This window comes from Balaenoptera physalus, assembly GCF_965194825.1.
Source record: "Balaenoptera physalus genome assembly, chromosome: 7".
Lineage (NCBI taxonomy): Eukaryota > Metazoa > Chordata > Mammalia > Artiodactyla > Balaenopteridae > Balaenoptera > Balaenoptera physalus.
Genome location: NC_138886.1, coordinates 91,198,389 through 91,221,056, shown reverse-complemented (window position 1 = coordinate 91,221,056; position 22,668 = coordinate 91,198,389). Strand labels below are relative to the sequence as shown.

Here is a 22,668-nt window from a genome sequence, read left to right as displayed (position 1 = left end):
TTTGATTTAAAGTGAGAGACGTGAAACTGTTCCTTTCACTTGAACACTTAGAGGCCACTGTAGGGTTACTAACTGGCCGAATTTCAATATTGTTGTGTTTCAGGGAACAGGCAGGCCCAAGAAGAGGGAGAGAGACGGGGGAACAGCCGTTTGGTGGAGTAGTGAGAGCACACACAAGTTCACTGTCTTACAGGGGCTCAGTTCGTCCCCAAACAATTACAATAGTAACATCAAAGATCACTGATCGGACTTCCCTGGTGGTCCAGTGGTTAAGACTCCGTGCTCCCAACGCAGGGGGCCCAGGTTCGATCCCTGTTCAGGGAACTAGAGCCCGCATGCCACAACTAAAGATCCCACGTGCCACAGTGAAGATCCCATATGCTGCAACTAAGACCTGGCCCAACCAAATAAATAAATTAATTAATTAAAAAAAAAAAAAAATCACTGATCACCACAACCAATGTAATAATAATGAAAAAGCTTGAAGTATTGCAAGAATTACCAAAATATGATGCAGAGACACAAACTGAGCAAATGCTATTGGAAAACTGGTGCTGATAGACTTGCTCCATGCAGGTTTGCCACAAACTCTCACTTAGTTAAAAACATGGTATCTGTGAAGTGCAATAAGGTATGCCTACATAGACGTCCGTTTACTACAACATAACCCTTAATAGACTTTGAATAAATGCCTATTCAGTAAAGGTAGAAGGTCTTATCGTATCCCTGTTTGCACACGTACGCGTGCATGCACACACACACGCAATGTTAAAGTATGTGGGATTTTCTCCATTACAGCTGCAGAGTTTATGAAAAACAGAAATCAGGATGCAGGTGTTGTCTGTGCCAACATCCTATAAGGAGAAATTAACAAAGCTTCAGCTTCTATTGAATACTTTTCTGAATTGGTGGAATCAGCCAAACCTGCAATACTCACATAGAATTATGGAAATTGGAAACAAAAAGCCGGAGTCTACTGGGAATGACAGGCTCAAGATGAACTCAGCTGGAAAATTTGGCTAACTAAAAGTGACATCCTTTGTGCTGGAATTTTTCTATCTGGAAGCTGCAAGAAGGCTGTAATTATTTCGAGTTTTCAATGCAGCCCTTTTCAAACTAAGCCTTTCCTTTTCTTCATTGCTCTGCACCTTTCCTCCATGTGAACTCAGGTGTTTGCCAAGCACTGAAGTGGGAAATTCATACTGGTTTTATACACACATGCATTTCCAGGGAATGGGAAGCAACACAACTTTTGCATTCTCTATGCCAAGGAAAACAAAAGAATGTTTGTACATCAAAACCTTTATCTTGTGCATAGGCTCAAAATACCTGAGCCTGGCTAAATAAATCACCTAATAAGAAATGGCTGATTAAGGCCAATGAAAATTTCTTTGCAAGTTAGTGCTTTGTCTCCATGGAGAAGCCAATACAAAAACTTAGACTTACCTTGTGGCTTTTGGGTCCCAAATCACAATGTCAGCGTCTCAGCCCACAGCTATTCTTCCTTTTCTTGGATACAGATTAAAGATTTTAGCTGCATTTGTGCTGGTAACTGCCACGAACCAGTTTTCATCCATTTTGCCACTGTGCTGTAAAACAATTCAAGGAAGAAAATACATTTCTTTTCCTGATAAATGATAAAACACTAAAAATCTCCTGTCAATCAAAGTATAAGAATTTTCTCTCTTAGAACCAAATAAAACTGCATCGAATTTCTTATATCGTGAAGCCAAACACATCTGTGAATACTGATAAATCTTAAACAATCATAATGATAATGATGGGGATGAATGGGGTTATATATGGAAGCCTGAAGATAATTTTTCAAAAACCTATCAGCTTAACAAAACAGCTCCATTAATTTTTCCCATTCTTTCCAAAATCACACAGACAAGAGCTAAATATTGGTAACAATATTTCCAGTTCTTGTTTGAAGTTTACTACCACCACCTACTACATTTATAATCTGGGCCTAAGATTTATGAGATGATCATGTAGACATTATATGGAATATTATAGAGTTAAAATAAGATAGACCTATAATTCAGGTGACAACGCTTTTAGAAATCAACTAAGAGGTTCAATTTTGTGCTACTGAAATTTACATGAACCAACAGTCATGGACAGTCTGCTATAAGAGATTTTAATATGGACAAACTTCAGTGGGATGTGATCCCTCTAAAATGATTTGTTTTTAAATGTTGAGAATTTATCCCTATGTACATTTACATGGCAAGAGCATCCTTAAGGTTTATTTAATTATCAAAGGGTCCCCATCTCATAAAAACATTAAGAACCATGTCCTGAAAGTAATTTTCCCCTAAATAAACCATCTGAATGTTTCAGAAAACAACATAGGCTCCTGTATATTATGAAGAAGTATCTGATCACTTGAAAGCCATTTCTACACTTTATATATTATGAAAATCTGCTGTAATGACGGTACTCATTGTAATTCACACAAGTTCAAAGTGAAAGGTTGGACTGTTATCAAGAAAGTCTAAGCAAAGAGAAAGAGAAGAAAAGTCATCTGGGATGCTTAGAATTAGGGTAGAGGTAGCAGGGGGTGGAGAGGACAATTGGTAGAAGATAGGGCTGTAGAGATGTTTTGAAGATCCTTGCATGGAAATTAACTGTTCAAATATCATCCAATAAGTAATGCTGAAAATTAAAGGATTTTAGAGAGGAAAGTAGCATGAACAGACCCTGGTGTTTGAAAGGCAACTCTGGTCTTAGAGTATGGGATAGATTGTAGTAAGCCAGAGAGTGGAGGCAGGGGCACCAGCTGTGAGACTACTGCAATGGTCCAAACAAGACATGGGACTCAAAGTAGAATGGTGGACATGATGGTGGAAATAAGGAGGCATTTTGGAAATAAAATTGACAAGACCTGGTAAAATATTAGAGCTAGAAGTCAGGGGTATGTGTAAGGGATTCTGAGGTGTGAGATGTGATTAATGTGCCATTGAAGGGAGGGGTTCTGAGAGATGGGTGAGAATGGCATGACAATGGGGACCTCAGGTCTTACCAGGCAAGTCTCCACTGCTGATCTTTACAACTACACTTGTCAGCTGGCTGGATAGGCTAACATATGAACATTTAGCCATTTGATTCTTCTTCATCCTCAGGTAGAAAATTTTAAATCATGAAATTTTTAAAAAAATCTTTCTATATTTTGGATTATTATTTATGTAACCTCATACAGCAGTTTTTAAAACATAATATCCAAAAGTTCTTTAAAAGGGATATCTACATTTTTCTATGAAAAGGAGGTATGAACGTAATAAAAATTCTTCATGTCCTTTCAATCATTCCAAGTATTTGTATCAGTGACACATGAGGAACTAGGATTCAAAAACATGGAAATCAAGTCGAAGTGCTATTACATTTCAAAGATTTCAAGAATAATCCTCTAGGTACCCAATCTAAATTTATCCCCTAATGTCTGCATCATGGTGCAAAGCATCCTCTAAACCATGCAGAGAAGAAAATTGTTTTTCATTATTATCTTGGGGGATGGCATGGTGGTGCTGATACTGTTGTATTCCCAGTTTCCACTCTAGTGAAAACAATCAAAAAACTTCTCTATGAAGGCTTTTGCCACTCTGGTCCTAAAATGGGCCAGATTCTGGCTGAAAAATCAGGCAAAACAGACTGAATCCTGTGAAACTCACCACGCCTTTTTCCCATGTTACTGACATCCGGTCCTCAACACCATTCACTCCATTGGGAATCTTAGTAAAATCATCCTTCCCAAGAGCTTTCTGGCAGGTGTTGAAAGTGCAGTGGTCAGACCCTGTTATGGTTAGATCACCACTGTAAAAGAGAAACACACAAGAGCAATAGGGGTGAGTAGATAGAATATGTCAGGAGGAAGCTACCATAACCTTCCCTGGTCTCTGGACCCCATTCTCAACTGATAGTCAGAAAACTGCAATGGAGAATGAGCAGCTTTTTTCAAGTACATATTTCACCCATGCCTGTCTCTATTCCAGGAAACACTTTTGGAGAATAATACTCTTACATGAAGCATGATGAAGGATCGTGCTTGGGTCAGAAAAAGTGGGTTCTAGGCTCCATCACCTATTGGTTATATGACGATGAGTTTGTCCAATGCTCAGTTTCTCATCTAGAAATTGGTAATTATATATACTTGATGACAAGTATTCAGGATCACTGGCAATAACATAAGTGAATATTTCTTGTGAGTACAGAACTACACAAAGATGAACCAGGGTGATTCACATGAACAGAGGCAGCCCCTGGCCACATGGCAATGTTGTGATGAGCAGAGGTGGGACACTGGCTGAGGATGTTGAGGTCACGAGCAACAGGAATTGTGCTTTGACCTGTGAGTCACCTCGGGGATGTAGAAGGCTGAAGGAGGTAGGAGCCTGAAAGGAAATGGCAAGTGAACTCTTGGACAGTCTGTGGTGAAAAGCTCTTTGTTAACCTGGATCTGAGTATCCGTGAACGGGGAATGTCTGAATGTCCACGAATGGTGTATTTCTCAAGAAAAAATGATCAAAGTGTCTCCCAAAACAGCATCTGAAAATAGTTTGGATGGCCTTTCATGGGGATAACCTGCTCAGAGGGTACGATTTTGCCTTTCACCTCTCCAGTGGCTCTGCCCTAGATCATCATCTCTTGTATCTATACAACAAGCACATCTGGTTCCTGGGTTATATCAGCATAGAAAAATATTCAAGACTATTCTGTACGATAAAAATGGGGCATATTGAAGAGACCTGGTCCTAGGCAGCAAGAGATAGAAAAGACAACGAAAAAATCAGAGCAGAGGAAAATTTCAGTAAAAATGATCTGATTTCTCTGTGGCCAGGAGAGATTTTACACCACATCATAACACAATTAAGCCAATGTTTTTGGGTCTCCAGATGAAGGATTCCCCAGGGCCTGTGAGATCAAGTAGAACAGAAGACTGGGAGGTCAATGGAAGGTCCAGACCTCCATTTGCAGCAACATGGATGGACCTAGAGATTATCATACACTAAGTGAAGTAAGCCAGACAGAGAAAGAGAAATAGCATATGATATCGCTTATATGTGGAATCTAAAAAACAATGATACAAACGAACTTATTTACAAAACAGAAATAGACCCACAGACATAGAAAACAAACTTATGGTTACCAAAGGGGAAGGGAGGGAGGGATAAATTAGGAGCTTGGGATTAACAAATACACACTACTATATGTAAAACAGATAAACAACGAGGACCTACTGTATAGCACAGGGAACTATATTTAATATTTTGTAATAATCTATAAGGGAAAAGAATCTGAAAAAGAATATATATATATATATATGTATATATGTGTATAACTGAATCACTTTGCGGTACACCTGAAACTAACACAGCATTGTAAATCAACTATATTTTAAGAGAATAAATAAAGATAAAACTTTTAAAAAAGATGAGGTTAAGGCTTATAGGATTAAGTAACTTCTGTACAGTTAAATTACATGCACTCAGCATAGATGGGGTGGAGAAGGTAGGGTCCGAATCCAGGCATTTTGACTTGAGTGGTCCTAACCTCTACACTATACTATCCTGATGACAATGATCATATGGTCATACGGAGTCCAACCACACTATATCTCTGTTGCAAGTAGATTGATCATCTTTGCACACCCTTAAGGTATAAACCTCCTCTAAAAACTTATGTTAAATAAAATAACACTCAGATAATAAAATTGTAGCCAGGAATGCATATTTATAAAATCATGCAAATGAGGCCATCAAAAGCACACTATGTTAGAAAAGTTAATAGCTTGTAGTGAATTTGAATTTAAAATCAGGAGCCTATCTCTGATTAGGATTTGTCAGCATAATAGATTCTTTGGCACCAACCTGCTCATATCCAAGCAGTCATGAAGGAGAGTGCACAGAAAGGAGAAGCTGGCATCCCAATTACTTCACTCTAGTTAACCAGATGCCAGACTTTAGTTAAAATCCTGATACACAACTGAAATGCACTGATTTCCTCAGAGTCCTGACCGTGGATGGCCACCAGCTGCCTGAGTCATACTGAGTTGGAACGTAGCACCCTATTACCTCACAGATCATTTCTCCCCAAAATGAGCCATCTTCCTCCAGTGAGCCTAGGGATTTGAAAAACCCTGAAAGCAAGGCTGCTTGAAGCCTAACCAACTTTGCCTCTTATGTAACCTAGCATCAAACTACTGTTAATAAAAGTTCTCCTCCAAGAACTTAGCCACGGCTAATATCCTTCACTTTCACGATATACACACATTAGGTGAATCCCACCCCGTTTCTTACTGTCCTATTCCCAGAAAAGAGGAAATGCCGTTAGTATCTCCTTCTGGTGTACCGAACAAGAAACAATCACTTTTAACATGAACTAAGAGGTAATGCACTATTTACTGGAGAGATAACAGGACAGGCATGGTATTGTATTTGCAGGTACAAAGAGACCTTCCTATTCCAAGAGAACTTCTTATGGATGCTTGGACAATGAAAAACTCAGATTCTTGATCTGCAATCGCTTTACAAGTTGCCAACTCAGGATTTTTCCTGGTACTTCATTACAGAGGAAAGAGTCTAATCACATGTTCTGTTCAATCATTTGGCCCATCAAGGTGGTATGGGAATACAGTTCCAAAATTTCTACAATTTTAATAGCTCTCAGGAAAAATTAAAAGTGTCAGCATCTACCAGGAGTTTGCCAGGACTCTTTTGAAACCAGATGACAGGTAATTTCCTTGGAAGGGCTTAGCACCTTTAAAATATGACGTGCCACTTTTTTGGTATATACAACAATCTCTTCGTTAACAGGGTTATTTTCAACTGTCTCCCCATTAATTATCTGTAAGTACTTAAAAAAATGAAAAAATAAAAAAGTAAAAATTTCTAACTATTCTTCCCTGTATTTCACAATGGTTCTAAGACATTTTTCAAAGGACTAAACAGCATGCAAGCTGTAAAAAGGAAACAAGGGGCCTGGATAATACATCAATTGAAGAATCAAACTAGATTAATTCAGCATAATGGCGGGTTCTGTTAGATTTGGGCCAGAAATGAAGTAGTAATAAACATATCTAATGTATGTATAGCACTCTAGAGTTTGCAAATACAGCTTGAAGATCATATACCTTACTTGACCTTCATGGCAACCCAAACACTGATTTGACAGACAAAGAAACTGACACTCAATAAGACTAATTTCTCTATGACACAGGGGTAGTGAGTGGTACATTAGAATTAGAATCCTAGTATACTGATAACATACCATACATACGCAGTATGTTAGTAGGAAAAGTATCATTTTTCATTTCTTGGTAAAGAGCATGTATTTTTAAAAGTCAACCATAAGATCTGTGGACATGGTTAAGCAATTTTCCAATTTCACTTACTGGTTTGATTTGCTACACTTAACAGGTTAGTAATGAAAAGTCCTAAATCTGTCCTAGTCTGATACTCTCCTGATTACATTCGAGACCAGACGATTTCAGCAACTCCTGGGAGACAGTACATATCCATCATTAACATCCTCCCACTGTCTCAGCAAGTTTCACATTATGTTGTATCCTGTCTCCCATACGTGTTCTCTCCTTCTTTCTCCATCCTTTAGCTCAAAACCAAAAAAGAGTCTTCACTTATGATGCAATCTCCCAGTTAAAGGAGTTCCGCTCTCTGAGACATTGTTACGACTTCCAAATAGTGAAACATGTCAAAGCAACCAAAACTACGCCCCATCCCTGACCAGACAGCCCATTGTTTATTAGATGAAAGTGACAGAGCAGATGTCAACATCTTGTCTGAATTTGGGAGCAGCATGTAATCAAGTCATGGGATCTTTTAGAAAAGGTTGAAAGATGCAGAGAAGCTGGCATAGGTGCCCAGGAGTGGAAGCACTGCCTGCCAAACAGAAGGCCAAACGCTTTTATAAAAATAATTTCTCCCAGCTAGAAGGATAAAGTAGAACCTTCCTGGGCTTTGCTTGCATTCAAAATATTACACTTACAAAGAAAGAAAATAATTGAGAAGGAAAATATGTAGAAGCAGCATAATAAAGTAGCTCACACAGATTTAGGTTCAAATCCTGATCTTGCTTTTAGTTGGTGACCTTGTGCATGATAAGTCATTGCTCTTGGTCTCAGTTTTTCTCATCTATGAAATGGGATCATAAAGTCCCTCTAGTGTGGCAATTTTGTGAGGATCAAACAACTTAACGTATACGAAAATACCTAGCATCTTCCTGGGATCCTGCAGTCACTTCATGTTATGAGCTGAATTGTGTCCCTTGTCAAAATTCACATGTTAAAGTCCTAACCCCCAGTATCTCAGAATGTGACTGTATTTGGAGATAGGGCGCTTTAAAGAGGTAATTAGGTTAAAATGAGGTCATCAGAAGTGAGCCCTCATTCAATACGACTGGGGTCCTTATAAGGAGAGGAAATCTGGACACACACACACACACACAGAGGGAAGACAACGTGAAGACACAGGGAGGAGACAGCCCTTCCAAGCCAAGGAGAGAGGTCTGGAGCGCACGCATCCTTCCTTCAGTGCCCACAGGAAAACCAATGTTGCCAACACTTAGGTCTTGAACTTCTAGCCTCCAGGACTGTAAGAAAATTAATTTCCGTTGTTTTAAGCCACCCAGTCTGTGGTACTTTGTTAGAGCAGCAAACAAATACATTCTACAAATGTTAGTTTCCTTATGGTTACACAATTCTTTTTTTTTTTTTTAATCTTTTAAAATGGGCAGTCTTGAACTGCTTTGCAGTTGGACATAAGGTAAATCATCTTGTTCTAAATTTAAAGGACAAGGGATGTTCGGATGTTCATGCACAAGAGAGAAAAAAGGAAGCCTGAGATTCAAATCCACCTTAACTCGGGCACACATCAACCCTTTCTTAGGAAAAGCACTGGTTACCAAGCATCAGCTCATAGTACTTGCGTGAGATTTGGTTTTCTCTCTTCAGCACCAACAAGCAGGGGGCAGTGTGACCACATGGGCAGAGAGTGGCCTCTGTGTGGCCCTTTTTCCCTGTTAGTCCCCAAATACAAAAGAAATACGCTGTGGGGGGAGGGGGGCAGAGTTTAAATAAAATGGAAAATAGGACATCTAAACCTCTCTGTAAGAGAAGTTTATATTTTACAGCAATAAGCCTAGAAAATAAAGCTTTCTACAACATGGAAAACCAAAACCAAAGCAAAGCAAAGCAAACAAAAACCCCCAACCATCATGTAGCCCAGTTCACTGTGAGCTACCTGAGAACCAAAGTTATCTTAATCATTTTTGCAAATCCAATGCCAAGAGCACAGTGCCAAGCATATATTAGATGTCCAATAACTTGGTTTTTTATGAAAAGCATAAAGAAAACATTTTATTAATAAGTTCAAGTGAGAGTCATATTTATCCCCTAAAGACACAAATATGGATATAAAATAGAATTAGCTTTATTAAGGTAAATGAAAACAAGTTAAACAGGGAACTAAAAAAAAGTACTGAAAATTTCAGTCATTAATTGGTAAACAAATTTATTATAACAGATATACACCAAAGAGAGCATCAAGTAAGTTGCTGGGAGAAATCGCCACCATTCTAAGCAAAGCACCAGAAAAGTAATGAATCCATATGCATGCAAGTTTTACTGGGAGGTGGGAAGGAGAGGTGAACAATATGTTTTTTTAAACATTATTAATTCCATATGTCAATACACGACAGAAAAGGAACATCGATACCCAAAGCTACTCAAACCAAAGTAAAAAATACCTCTGCCACTGAAACAAATGACATATATTGACACATATACTATTTGGACAAAGACTAGAGTACAGTGAGTGAGAGAGGTCTGAGAGTGGTAGGTGGGAACTTGTATATGAGATACAATTTCAGCTGGTTTGTCCAACTTTATACTGGGGGTATGGAGCAAGGGAGGGGGGATTCTGCTTCTGGAAGAAAAGGATAACACCCTAGGGACAGCCTTCTGATTCCTTTGCCTCATTTTTTGCAAAAGTGGCTTCTCACAGTAAAGATGGGAACTAACCTAGTTACTCAACTTAGATTAACTGAGACTTGAAATAAGCATGAAATTGAAATTCCTTGCAAACGGTCAAAGGCAACTCAGCTTTCCATGGCTTGCATGTGAAAGCTTTCTTCTTTTCCCTGTAACCTGCTTTTCACTTTTTATTGCAGGTGCTGAATGCTAAAAGGAAATATCATGGTAGGGAAACCGCAGGCTTTGAAAGAAAGTTGATGGACTGAACATGCATTCCCGTCTCTTGCTTCCCAGTTCACATCAAACCCTGGTGAAGATGTACAACAGATGAACAAAATCCAAAACTGTGCTGAGAATAAAAAGAGGAACCATGGCCGACCAGAGGTTATGACAGATTGTAGGAAGACAGAAAGCTGATGGGATGGCAATGCTTCTAAAGGAAAGTAGAAGCAGCTACAGCTTGAACTCAAACGAGCAGAAGGGTCATGACAGACATTCCTCCTGGTGTGGGGAAGGGGATGAGTTGGGGCAGTTAGCCCTCATCCCACCCTCTGCCTGGGGAACAAAGCTTTCTAAGGTGGTGCTGATGCTACAGAGTGAAGCTCACCTGAAAACCGAAGCTCACCAGTGACCACGCCCCATTTACATTCACAAAGTTCATAGTCTCATTGTTGCTGCTCTCATTTGGGGGCGGGGCCTGCTCAACAGCAGAGGGAATCCACACCAGCTCCTTACTCTAATCACCTGAACTGTCCAGTCATGAATACAGACAGCCCAAGATCACCAGACACTTCAAGAAAAAACAAACAACATAAAAAGAAGGGCCAAGATGTTTAAAAAAAAAACTGAAAAATTGACTCAGCAAGAAACAAAGATAATCCAGGAAACAGAATTAAAAAAAAAAAAAAATCTCTGTTAGTATTCTAATGAGGTCAAAAAGATCTCATCTATTGAAGGAAAAAAATTTAAAAGTAAGCAACTGTAGGAAAAAAAAAGAGCTATCAGAGAACAAGTGTTTTCTTGGAAATAAATATATCATTACCAAAATTAAAGTTTATTAGAAGGAAAGAAGAAGTAAACAAAATCCTTTCCTAAAATACAGAGCAAAAAGCAGGTTTTTTTAAAGGTGAAAGTAGTTAAAGGACATGGAGGCTTAGTTCAAGAGGTCTTATACTGGAGTTCCAAGAGAGGAACAGAGAAAATTAATATGAAGGAAATAATAGAAGAAAAAATTTCAGAATCAAAGATCAGCCTTCAGGGGCTTCCCTGGTGGCGCAGTGGTTAAGAATCTGCCTGCCAATGCAGGGGACACGGGTTCGAGCCCTGGTCTGGGAAGATCCCACATGCCACGGAGCAACTAAGCCCGTGAGCCACAACTACTGAGCCTGCGCGTCTGGAGCCTGTGCTCCGCAACGGGAGAGGCCGCGACAGTGAGAGGCCCGTGCACCGCGACGAAGAGTGGCCCCGGCTTGCTGCAACTAGAGAAAGCCCTCACACAGAAACGAAGACCCAACACAGCCAAAAATAAATAAATAAAAAAAAAAAAAAAAAAAAAAAGATCAGCCTTCAGATTAAACAGACATCTGAACATGAAGGTGAATTTTTAACAATCCTACTGCTAAACATAGTCTTAATATAATTTCTGGAAGTCTAAAATGAAGAGGAAATATAAAAATCTTCCGGATGGTGAAAAAAGTGACAAACGGACATGAATTTTATTGGCATTTGTCTATGTATCAGTAACACTAGACGCCAGAAGAGAATGAAATGGTGCCCTTATAATTCACAAGGAAGTAATTCTGAACCTAGAATTCTATGTCCATTCAAGTTGCAAACAAGCTTGAGGACAAAGAATCAGAAAATTTACCTTCTAACACTCTTCCTTTAAAACTCACATGAGAGGGACTTCCCTGGTGGTCCAGTGGTTAAGAATCTGCCTTCCAGCACAGGGGACACAGGGAACTAAGATCCCACATGCTGCAGGGCAACTAAGCCCCGATGCAGCGAAATAACTCACTAAATAAATATTTTTTTAAAAAATCACATGAGAGGGGCTTCCCTGGTGGCGCAGTGGTTGAGAATCTGCCTGCCAATGCAGGGGACATGGGTTCGAGCCCTGGTCTGGGAAGATCCCACATGCCGCAGAGCAACTGGGCCCATGAGCCACAACTACTGAGCCTGAGCGTCTGGAGCCTCTGCTCCGCAACAAGAGAGGCCCACGCGCCGCGATGAAGAGTGGCCCCCACTTGCCGCAACTGGAGAAAGCCCTCGTACAGAAACGAAGACCCAACACAGCCAAAAATAAAAATAATAAATAAATAATAAATACAAAATTTAAAAACAAAAACATAAAATCTGGAAAAAAGTTGAACACCTATATATCCACTGCAGACTTTACAATTAGTATTAAAAAAAAAAAAATTACATGAGAATCTTCACAGTAATTCAAGGAAAGGGGAGAGATGGGATCCAAGAAACAGTATATCCAACCTAGGATTCTGTGAAAAGAAATCCAAGGATGGCATCTCTACAGCTTGGAAAGTATAAAAATAAAGCAGAAAGCCAAAAGATTCTCCTCCTAAAAAAATATCTCTGCAAGAAGAGCTGATTCATTTCAATAGAAGCTGATTCCATTCAATAGAAGGTATGAGGTAGAAGCTAGAAAATCTTCATGATATAGAAGGTGTACATGTTTCTTTTCTGAACCTATATTCAAAAGAGCTAACTGGAAAAATTCCAAGCCCAAAAAAACTTTACAAGACAATAATGGTCTAAATATGTAGCCAATTAAAATAAGGCATGCCGTTAATCTTATGGGAGTGTAGGAAAGGAAACCCACTTCACCTTGACACTTGGCGATGGCCTCTCCAAGAGTTAAATGACATTAGCTTTCACTCTCAAGTTAGTGATATAAATTCCTCTGAGGTTCTCTTCTCCTGAATTGTTTCTACCAAGAAGAATATTTCCACAATCTTACTTTATAACAGTTCTAAATTTTAGACCTAACCTATAGACAAAGCTTGAAAGACCTGATTCTAGTTCTAAAGCCAACTGAAAATGCGGTAACTCCTGTCCATGTAAAAATAATAATACGGCTGAAAGAAGTCGGGAGGGGGCAGAGAGGGTGATGCTGGGCCTCTCAATTCCTTCTCAGCCTAGTAGAGAATAAAGAGATACCACACACAAAAAATAGCCAAAATACATAAATTTAAGTAATATTACCTGAAGTGAACATTTACTACTAACAAAACTCAGGAGGTGAGAGGTAAGATTTATGTAGGCTAGACTGTTCTTTTTTCATCACTCAGAGTCAAGTGATACTGTCAAAAATTTATAAGTCACTACTTACAAATTTATGGTTTAGAAATTTGAAGGAAACCACCAAAAAAACAGACATGGTTAAAAATTGCTAGTTCCAAGGACTGAGCTGAGAGAGATAGAAGATGTTTACTCTTCACTTAATAGATTCTTGACCATTTCCATTTCTGGAATGTTTTCTCCTTTTAACAATGATAAAAAAATAACAAAATGATGGCAATATTTTAAATAAATCTGTTAAAAATGTAAGGCCAATAAACAAAACCAATTAAATATAAACTTGGTATCTGCATTTCCCAACTCTGTAAACTGATTTCTTCTGGAACAGGGTGGAGGGTAATAAAAAATGTGGGCTTTGGAGTTGGATAGACTTGAATTTCAGGTTTAGCACGTACTAGTAAAGTGATCATGGGCTTAATTTACCAAACTTTTCCAAGCCTCAATTTCATCAGTCACAAAACAGTGAAAAAATTTAGCTTGAAGCATTGTTATGACAATTTAAAAAAAGATTGTATATTACAATGCATTGATGAGATAATCTATAATAAAACTTGAAATGAGATAAAGGATATATTAAAATATGTGCCAAGCACATATTAAGCACTCAACAAAGTTAGCTGTTATAATCGTTAACCCTCAGGTCGCTATCTTTGGGGTATATAGTTGGCAATTCAACAATAAAATCCAAGGTAATAAGAGCATTGTATTGCTAGGCAACTACAATAGAGACAGTTACTAATCGGGTATCTTTTGTGCCTCCTGGGGCAGTGAGTCTCAAATTCAATACGCATAGGAATCACCTGGGGTTCTGGTTATAAGGGCACATTCTGATTCAGTGCATCTGCGATGAGGTCCAAGGACCTGCATCGCTAACGAGCTCTCACGGGATGTCAGCACTGTGTTCCAGGGACCACACTCTGAGTGGCAAGGCCCTAGATGATGGAATGGGCTGGCAAAGGTATCTACAGATGTTCATATTACAAATCTATAAGGCTGAATTTTTTCTTCTTTAAACAAGATAACAATGAATAGATGTATCTTGCTCTTTTATGTTCAGAAACTACGTTAGATGATAAATGCATACAGAGTAGAGGGATCTTCTATAAAAGGTCAGTGTGTCCACCAGCTCTTGTCACTCTGTACTCCCCATGGATCTGCCCTTGGATTGGCTGATGCAGTCACCATGTGAATGGATTGACACTGCTTGACCACCTGTGAGAGGTCACATGCCAGCGATGGAACAACCTCTCGTGCTAATTTATTCTGGACCTCTGCTGCCTCGGAAAATTGCGCGTTAGAGTATTTTCACAAGTGTTATTACGGTAAATCATTTGGGCTGACATTTTAAGTATTTCATGTTTACAACCCCTTTGCAAAGGGATTTAGCAACGTCCAAAAAGTAGATATGCACTTGCCCTTTGAACCATTTCCAGGTTCTCATTTCTAGGACTCTACCCTGAGGCTACCCTTTTGTGGGAGACACAATAATGGTGCCCCAAAGATGTCCATGTCCTAATCCCCATAGCCTGTGAATATGTTAACCCTACTTGGCAGAAGGGACTTCACCGATGTGAGTAAATTAAGGATCTTGAGATAGGGAGATTATCCTGAATTAATTAGGTGGGTTCAATGTCATCCAAGGACCCTTAAAGTAGAAGAGAGAGATCAGAATAATGCAATGTTCTCCATCCACCATTGCTGGCTGTGAAGATGGAGGAAGGGAGACAGGAACAAAGGAATGTAGGTGGTCTCTAGAAGCTAGAGAAGGCAAGGAAGGGCATACCCCCTAGAGCCTCCAGAAGGAACACAGCCCTGCTAACACCTTGCTTCCAGCCCAGTGTGACCGACTGCAGACTTCCGACCTCCAGAGCTATAAGATAATAAATGTGTGTTGTTTTAAGCCATTAGGTTTGCTGTAATTTGTTACAGCAGTAATAGGAGACTAATACACCTTCCACAAATATGAAATAGCATAGGCATAGGACATCACTGTGGTTCTATTTGTAACAGCTAAAGATTGGAAACGACCCAAATATCCATAATTAGAGACTAGTTGAACAAATACAGTGGCATGCTCTGCACCTGTAAACAAGAATGAGGAAGCTCTCTATACCTAATATGAGCTGACCTTTAGGACATATTTTCAAGTAGGAAAAAACAAGATACACAACACTATGGATTTTACCTTTCAAGTAGGAAAGAAAGAGAAATAAAAATATAGATATGTTCCTTTTTCATAAAGAGAAACACTACAGGGTAGGCCAGAAATAAATTAATAAAAATAATTACTTATGGGGTATGTGATGAAGAAGCTAGGGAAGGAAGCAAGATATCCCTGAGAATATATCTTTTAATATATCACTTTGACTTTTGGGCCAGGTACACGTTTTACATATTCAAAATATAAAATTATATTTAAAAATAATTTAAAATAAAATTAAAAGATTCATATTTAATTTTAATAGTTTTCTGCCTACGATTTACATTCTAAAACCTTCCCTAGACTTACTCCGCTGCTAATGGAATTCTATCCCAATGCAAAATAAATACTCTAATCGAGAAACTGTTTCCTGACACAACTGGCAAAATCACAGATTGCTGGTGGGTTAAGATTGACCATTTCTGCTGATTTTGCTGTTTGTTAAACCATATTCTGACATTACGGACCTAACTGACAGGCTATGGGACACACGGTACACCACTTGCAAAGCAAATAGAGAAAACCAATTTCATAGAGCTAGCAACGGCGCCATCTGGTGGCAAAACCTAAAGCTATAACTTAAAATTGAAGTACAGATTCTTTTTGAAGTGGTATGCTCTTTTATACTGAAATTATACTATATGTGGGGAAAAAAAGCAACCAGAAATGGCTGGTAGTAAGACCTTATTAACTCCTGTGTGAAACTGAGGTGACTCTTAGTACACGATACTGATATATTACATTTAAAAATGCATTTAGCTTGCACAAAATCCTTATTGAAACTCAAGCAACAAGAAGCAATTTTGAAAAAAATTATTTTAGTGTCAATTATAGACATGCCAAATCTATTTTCATAGTTTTTAAGATCCATGTTATAAAAATGCAGCCAGTTTCAGTTTAAAAAACAAATAGCCAGGATGATTTACACAACGATTTCTGATTATCCAGGTTCCTAAAAGTGAGAGATAGAAACCAGTACCACATCCCAGAAGGGTCTAAAGTACTGAATAAAACACACCTCATTTGTTTTTCATTCTTCCTTTCCCAGTACTGGCCAATGAATAAAATTATTTCCATGTTCAATTCTTATCAAAAATAGGAGATTTTCTCTTTCTTTTAAGATGACTGTTTACATATAAAATTACACTATAGAAGTGAGGCAATTAAGCAATTTGGAGTAAACATAACTTTGCTTTAAAAATCTTAAAATAATTGTCATAAAAACACTATTTGGATAATTGCTTCAATCGCGCCAACAACCAAGTTGCTGTGAGACGAATCAATTCGATTCAAAAGAAATTTGTGGAGCACCTACTGTGTGCCCTGCCTGACCCTGATTCAGGTACTGGAAGGGCTAGCGGAGGTGCCTAAGAGCCAGGGAAGCTTCTGTAAAGTTCACTGGAGAGTTGGCAGTTAGTGGTGTGAAGGGCGGGGCTTGCGGCTGAAGAGGGCAGAAACAGACAGACGTGTAAGACTGCGAGAACACAGAAAGGATGCTAATAAAAAGGGAGGAAGAATCGTTGGGATTGGGATTGACATATATACACCAATATGTATAAAATAGATAACCAATAGGAACCTGCTGTATAAAAAAATAAAATTCAAAGATTCAAAATAAAAAAGAAAGAAAAGTTGTGGAAATTCATGGGCAACTTTCTGATAAGCAAAAGCAGGGGTTGGCGTTATTTTACCTTACTCTTCAGCTAACAGTACTAGTTGTAAGCGAGGCTACAGTTCGGGAATTACCATCCCTCCTGGCATCTGCTATCACCCTTGCTGCGGACTTGCTCATCACGTGCACGACGCACAGAGGGCAGTTCACGGCGCCAGCTATGGTGACGGCTCTCAGCGTGGCCTCTGCCTCCACCGCTTCTGGGCGGCTCAGCTCATGGCCCTCGGGACCCGTTAGCCCCAAAGCCAACATCTTCTTCGCTCCCTAAAAAAGGCAGCAGGAACATGCACACCGGTGAGAAAGGTTTACTAACGACAACTCCCATAATTTTGTTGTGAAACGAATGCACTGCCAGGCTTTTATTTTAGATCTAATAGGTATAGGTGTGTGTGACTGTGGCATAGACAGTGTGTGTTTTGGGTAAAAATAATCTACTACTCTCAAAGCATGTGTTAATTTTTCATATACATATTTCACAATCAAAATATTTTGATTGAAAAGGTGACAAAGATAATGAGGTCTGTTCTAATTACAGTCTTTGAAAAGTAGTGTCCATATTTAAGACTTTTTATTGGTTCAGAACAAAATATAATAAAACAAAGTATTCTAGTCCCCCATATTATATCCTTGATGAAGCGACTCATGCTATTATGTAATTAGTTCTACGTTTTACTGATTCATTCTCTTCACTGCCTCCTCCCCCAATCCACAGAGTGATATTAGACCAGTATTTCCTCTCTCCAAAAGTGTTATTCCTTCCTTACAAAAAAGGCAGGAAGTCAAGACTCAGAGTGTCAACATCACTCGCCTGGTGTCACACAGCTAGGACGCGGAGGAGTCCAGTTTAAACCTGGTGTGTTTGAGCTTACAGCTCATGCTTTCCTCTTATCAGCCCCCCTGCCCACCACACCCCCCCCATCCTGGCCATGGGGCCTCCATCTCACTGACTTTAATGGGAAGTGAGCCCAGGGAGAGAGAAAGATCAGCTAACATAAAGGGTAAGAGACAGCTCTTTAAATCTTGCAGATGGTGTACCCTTCGGGCATTAATAATGGAACTAACATGAGAAATATCATCTAGATTCCTCCACAGCACATTTTAATACCCAGTTTCTGAAAAGAATGGGGCTTTAAACAGCTACCTAATGCACTGCTTTAGTCATCAGATTTCACCGATGTCCACACTTTGGCATTCTGAACCAGCAGCTTGAGCTACCTAAAAAAAAAAAATGCTAGGGACTCAAAGAAAAATATTTGTGTTTTTAGAATAAACCTTGTCTGAGATCTAATAACTGATTTGAAAAAGGGAACTCCTCATTCCAATACATATACCACCTGCAAAAAACTCAGAGCCAGGCAGCAAGTAATTCAAGTCACGTGTTTCCAAGCCACATAAAATTAGTTTCTGAATTTCCTTTCTTCCAATCCATTAAAAGAATTTACCTACATGGGGCCAGTCATCCTCACCTTAAGTTATGGCCATTTTCATTTCTGTGGAAGTTCTGGAAGGCAGTTACTTACCTCTGCAATTAGGTCTCCATTTTCTGCATGAACTTGAGCAATTGCTCCAATTTCCTTGCACCGAGAGAAGACCTTGTACAGCTCCCCATCTCTCAGCATGTACAGATCTTTATAGGCCATGAACATCTTGAAGGAGTTCACACCTTTATCTTGGGTAAGGATTTTCATTTCTTCTTTAACCTAAAAGGGCACAAAAACCACAACAAAATGTCACTCTTTAATTTAAAGATAATATCAGCATTCTCCAAAATCTTGCATTCAGAAGAAAATGAAGTAAAATAAGGACATCAGTTGAACTCCAGAAAAATGTAATTAAGGTCTTGATCTTTCCCCTAGGTTAGACCTCATTTCATGTGATGAATTGCTGTTGCTACGATACTTTTATTTTTTTAAAATTATTTATTTATTTTGGCTGTGCTGGGTCTTAGTTGCAGCAGGCGGGATCTTTAGTTGCGGCATGTGGGATCTAGTTCCCTGACCAGGGATCGAACCCAGGCCCCCTGCATTGGGAGTGCAGAGTCTTAGCCACTGGACCACCAGGGAAGTCCCTACGATACTTTTAAATCATGAAAGAGTTAATAGTATTTCCCCCAAATACTTCATTGTTATACTTGATGAAATTCTCAGCATCTATCTCCTGATGAGAAGAAATTATTCTAGAACATGAAAACAAAGCCACTGGCAGCAACAGAAGCAATTGTGTCTCTAGAAGGAATCAGAGCTAATGCGAAGTAAGGGTTTGGGGTCAAATCTGAAACCTACAGGATGAGTTCAGAGATGAAGGTAGTGGAAGATGCAGACTGAGCCACTGGCAGCTCCTGGGAGTTGAGCGACTCTGGACCTGTCAGAAGCCTCAGGAGCCTTCTGGGTTGCCAACTAAAAGGTTCTGATCACCGATTCCAATGTGTGGAGGTGGGGAGGTTCCCCACCCTCACCAAGCAGCTCTCCAGACACCAGCAGGGGGGTATCCTACAATTAAACTCAATTTTCACACTATCTACCTGCACCAGGTAGACTGCACTGGATTCCACAAGTTAAGCGTTCAGTGCTATGGGGTGTCCAGGTTGTCACCTGCACTTCTGACCAACTGGCTATAAGTCAGAGCTTCCCACAACCCCCTCCATGGGTTCGATTAATTTGCTAAAGCGGTTCACAGAACTCAGAGAAACATTTTACTTACTGGATCACCAGTTTATGATACAAGGAAACGATAAAGGATATAGATGAACATCTGGATGGAAGAGGTACGTCACAGGGCAAGGAATGGCGAAAGGGCACGGGGCTTGAATGCCCTCTCTGAGAGCGCCACTCTCCCCAAATCTCCATTTGCTCACCATCCTGGAAGCTCTCCAAATCCTATCCTTTTAGGTTGTTGCGGAGGCTCAATTACACAGGCATGATTGATTAAAGCATTGGCCATTGGCAACTGATCCAGACTCCAGCCCCTCTGCCCTCCCCGGAGGTCAGCTGGCTGGGACTGCAATTTTCAACCCTCTAATAATACAGTTGGCTCCTGGGTCAATCAGCCCCCATCTTTAGGTGCGGTCTAAAAATCACCTCTTTAACATAATAAAAGACACTTTTGTTGTTCTCATCATTTAGGAAATTCCAGGGGTTTTAGGAGCTCTGTGCAGGAAATGGGAACGAAGACCAGACATGCATTTCTTATTATAAATCGTAACATCACACCAACGGTAAGGGACAAGTTCAGATCAAAACTAGCTTAGTAATTGCCCTTGCAGGTCCAATTCTAGTCTCATCAAAGACTAAAAACTTCAAAGGAAAAGTCAGAAGACTTGATCAAATAAAATTGCTTGAATTTCTACATGTTAAAACAAAAACCCACACACACATACAAATAAATATATATATATAACATAAAATATAAAACAAAAATATACAACAAAACATAAAAATGTATAACAGACATAGGATTATAGCTTTTAGTTAATAAAAAATTTAAAAAGAGTTATTGCTGTTTCTACTTGATAAGAAAAACCCTAACATTCTAGGTAAAAAATGTTACAGTTCAAACAGTATATACAAATGACTAATAAACATGGAAAAAATGTTAACCTTCCTACTGATTAAAAAGTACAAAATAGGGACTTCCCTGGTGGCACAGTGGTTAGGAATCCGCCTGCCAATGCAGGGGACATGGGTTCGATCCGGGAAGATCCCACGTGCCGCGGAGCAACTAAGCAGGTGCACCACAACTGCTGAGCCTGTGCTCTAGAGCTCGTGAGCCACAACTACTGAGCCTGCGTGCCACAACTACCGAAGCCCGCGTGCCTAGAGTCCGTGCTCCACAACAGGAGAAGCCACTGCAATGAGAAGCCCACAGACAGCAATGAAGAGTAGCCCCTGCTCGCCAGAAGTAGAGAAAGCCCGCGTGCAGCAACGAAGACCCGACGCAGCCATAAATAAATAAATTTATTTTTTAAAACAACGCAACTTTTCCCTACTGAATCAGTAAAGTTTTAAAAATGACAATATCACATATTAAGTTACTCACTTCCATCACTATTTATTCCTTTACTAATTTTCCTTACTTTCCTCCATGGCGCTTTATCACCTGGCATATAATATAGTTACTTGTTGATGGCCTGCCTCCTCCTCTACAATTTCCACCCCATAAGAGCAGGGCCTTTGTACAGTTTGTCCCTTGCTATATCCTAGAAGAGTGCCTGGTCCATAGTGGCCACTCAATAGCTTTTTGTTGGATGAATAAATGCATGAAAAGGAACGGCAAACACCAAAATGTTGAGAGTGGTCATCACTGAAATGATGGAATGGGTTCCAAGGTACATTAAGTGACAACAGCAAAGGTAGGACTTGGGATAGTGTGCCTCATTTTTTTAAGCTTCAAGTTCATATTTTCTACCATGAGTCTATTATTTTTTATAGTCAGAAAAAAAATGCTTTAAACATTGTTGGAATATTCACACGATGGGGTTCCCAAAGGGAATTATAATCTGCATTGCTCAGATGAAATACCTATTACTCCCTGAGTAGAAGAGCCTTTCTGAAGGTGACCTCGTTAAACGTCCCTGTCATCCACATCCATACCCATGGGTAAGTCTCACTATACTGTATTGCTCTCGCACCATCAGCACCACCTGGGAGCTTGTTAGAAATGCAGAATCTCAGGCCCTGCCCCAGACCTACTGCTATGGGTTGACTGTGTCCCCCCAGATTCATATGTTGAAGTCCTAACCCCCAGTACCAAATGTGACCTCACTTGTGTAAAAAATTAATAAATAGAAACCTCAATTAAGCGGATGTCGGGAGACCAGAAGGGGGAGCTCTCACACCTGCATATCAACACAGGGGGGAAAAAAAAAAAAAAAGACTCCTTTCTTAGCAAGGGCTCAGCCAATGAAAAGTCACGGGCTCTTTGTTTACTACAGCCCTCCCAGCTTCCTTTCCCCCTCTATGAAAGCCTGCTCCTTCCCTTGCCCTGCGGGGACTTGCACGTGGCTGGCCAAGCTTGCAGACCCTGAACTGCAATTCTCTGCTGATCCCAAATAAACCCATCTTTGCTGGAGAAATACCCAGCAGTCTATTTGTTTCAGGTCAACATTTGGAAATAGGGGCATTGCAGATGTAATTAATTAAGATGAGGTCAGGGCTTCTCTGGTGGCACAGTGGTTGAGAATCTGCCTGCCAATGCAGGGGACACGGGTTCGTGCCCTGGTCTGGGAAGATCCCACATGCCACGGAGCAACTGGGCCCGTGAGCCACGATTACTGAGCCTGTGCGTCTGGAGCCTGTGCCCCGCAACAAGAGAGGCCGCGACAGTGAGAGGCCCGCGCACCGCGATGAAGAGTGGCCCCCACTCGCCGCAACTAGAGAAAGTCCTCGCACAGAAACGGAGACCCAACACACCCAAAAATAAATAAAAATAAATAAATTTAAAAAAAAAAAAACCTTTAAAAAAAAAAAAAGATGAGGTCAGCAGGGTGGACCA

At 39.9% G+C, this 22,668-nt stretch overlaps 1 pseudogene across 1 annotated transcript in view; it reads right to left on the bottom strand.

Moving 5' to 3' along the window:
• LOC309664490 (dihydropyrimidinase-like) overlaps positions 1-22,668 on the bottom strand; it is a 78,401-nt pseudogene that overhangs the window by 39,288 nt on the left and 16,445 nt on the right. The window contains exons 3-6 of the transcript in view: positions 18,699-18,878; positions 17,220-17,442; positions 3,675-3,899; positions 1,447-1,589 (exon numbers count right to left, since the gene is read on the bottom strand). The product of the transcript in view is annotated as a dihydropyrimidinase-like (transcript). The remainder of the gene's footprint in view (positions 1-1,446; positions 1,590-3,674; positions 3,900-17,219; positions 17,443-18,698; positions 18,879-22,668) is intronic.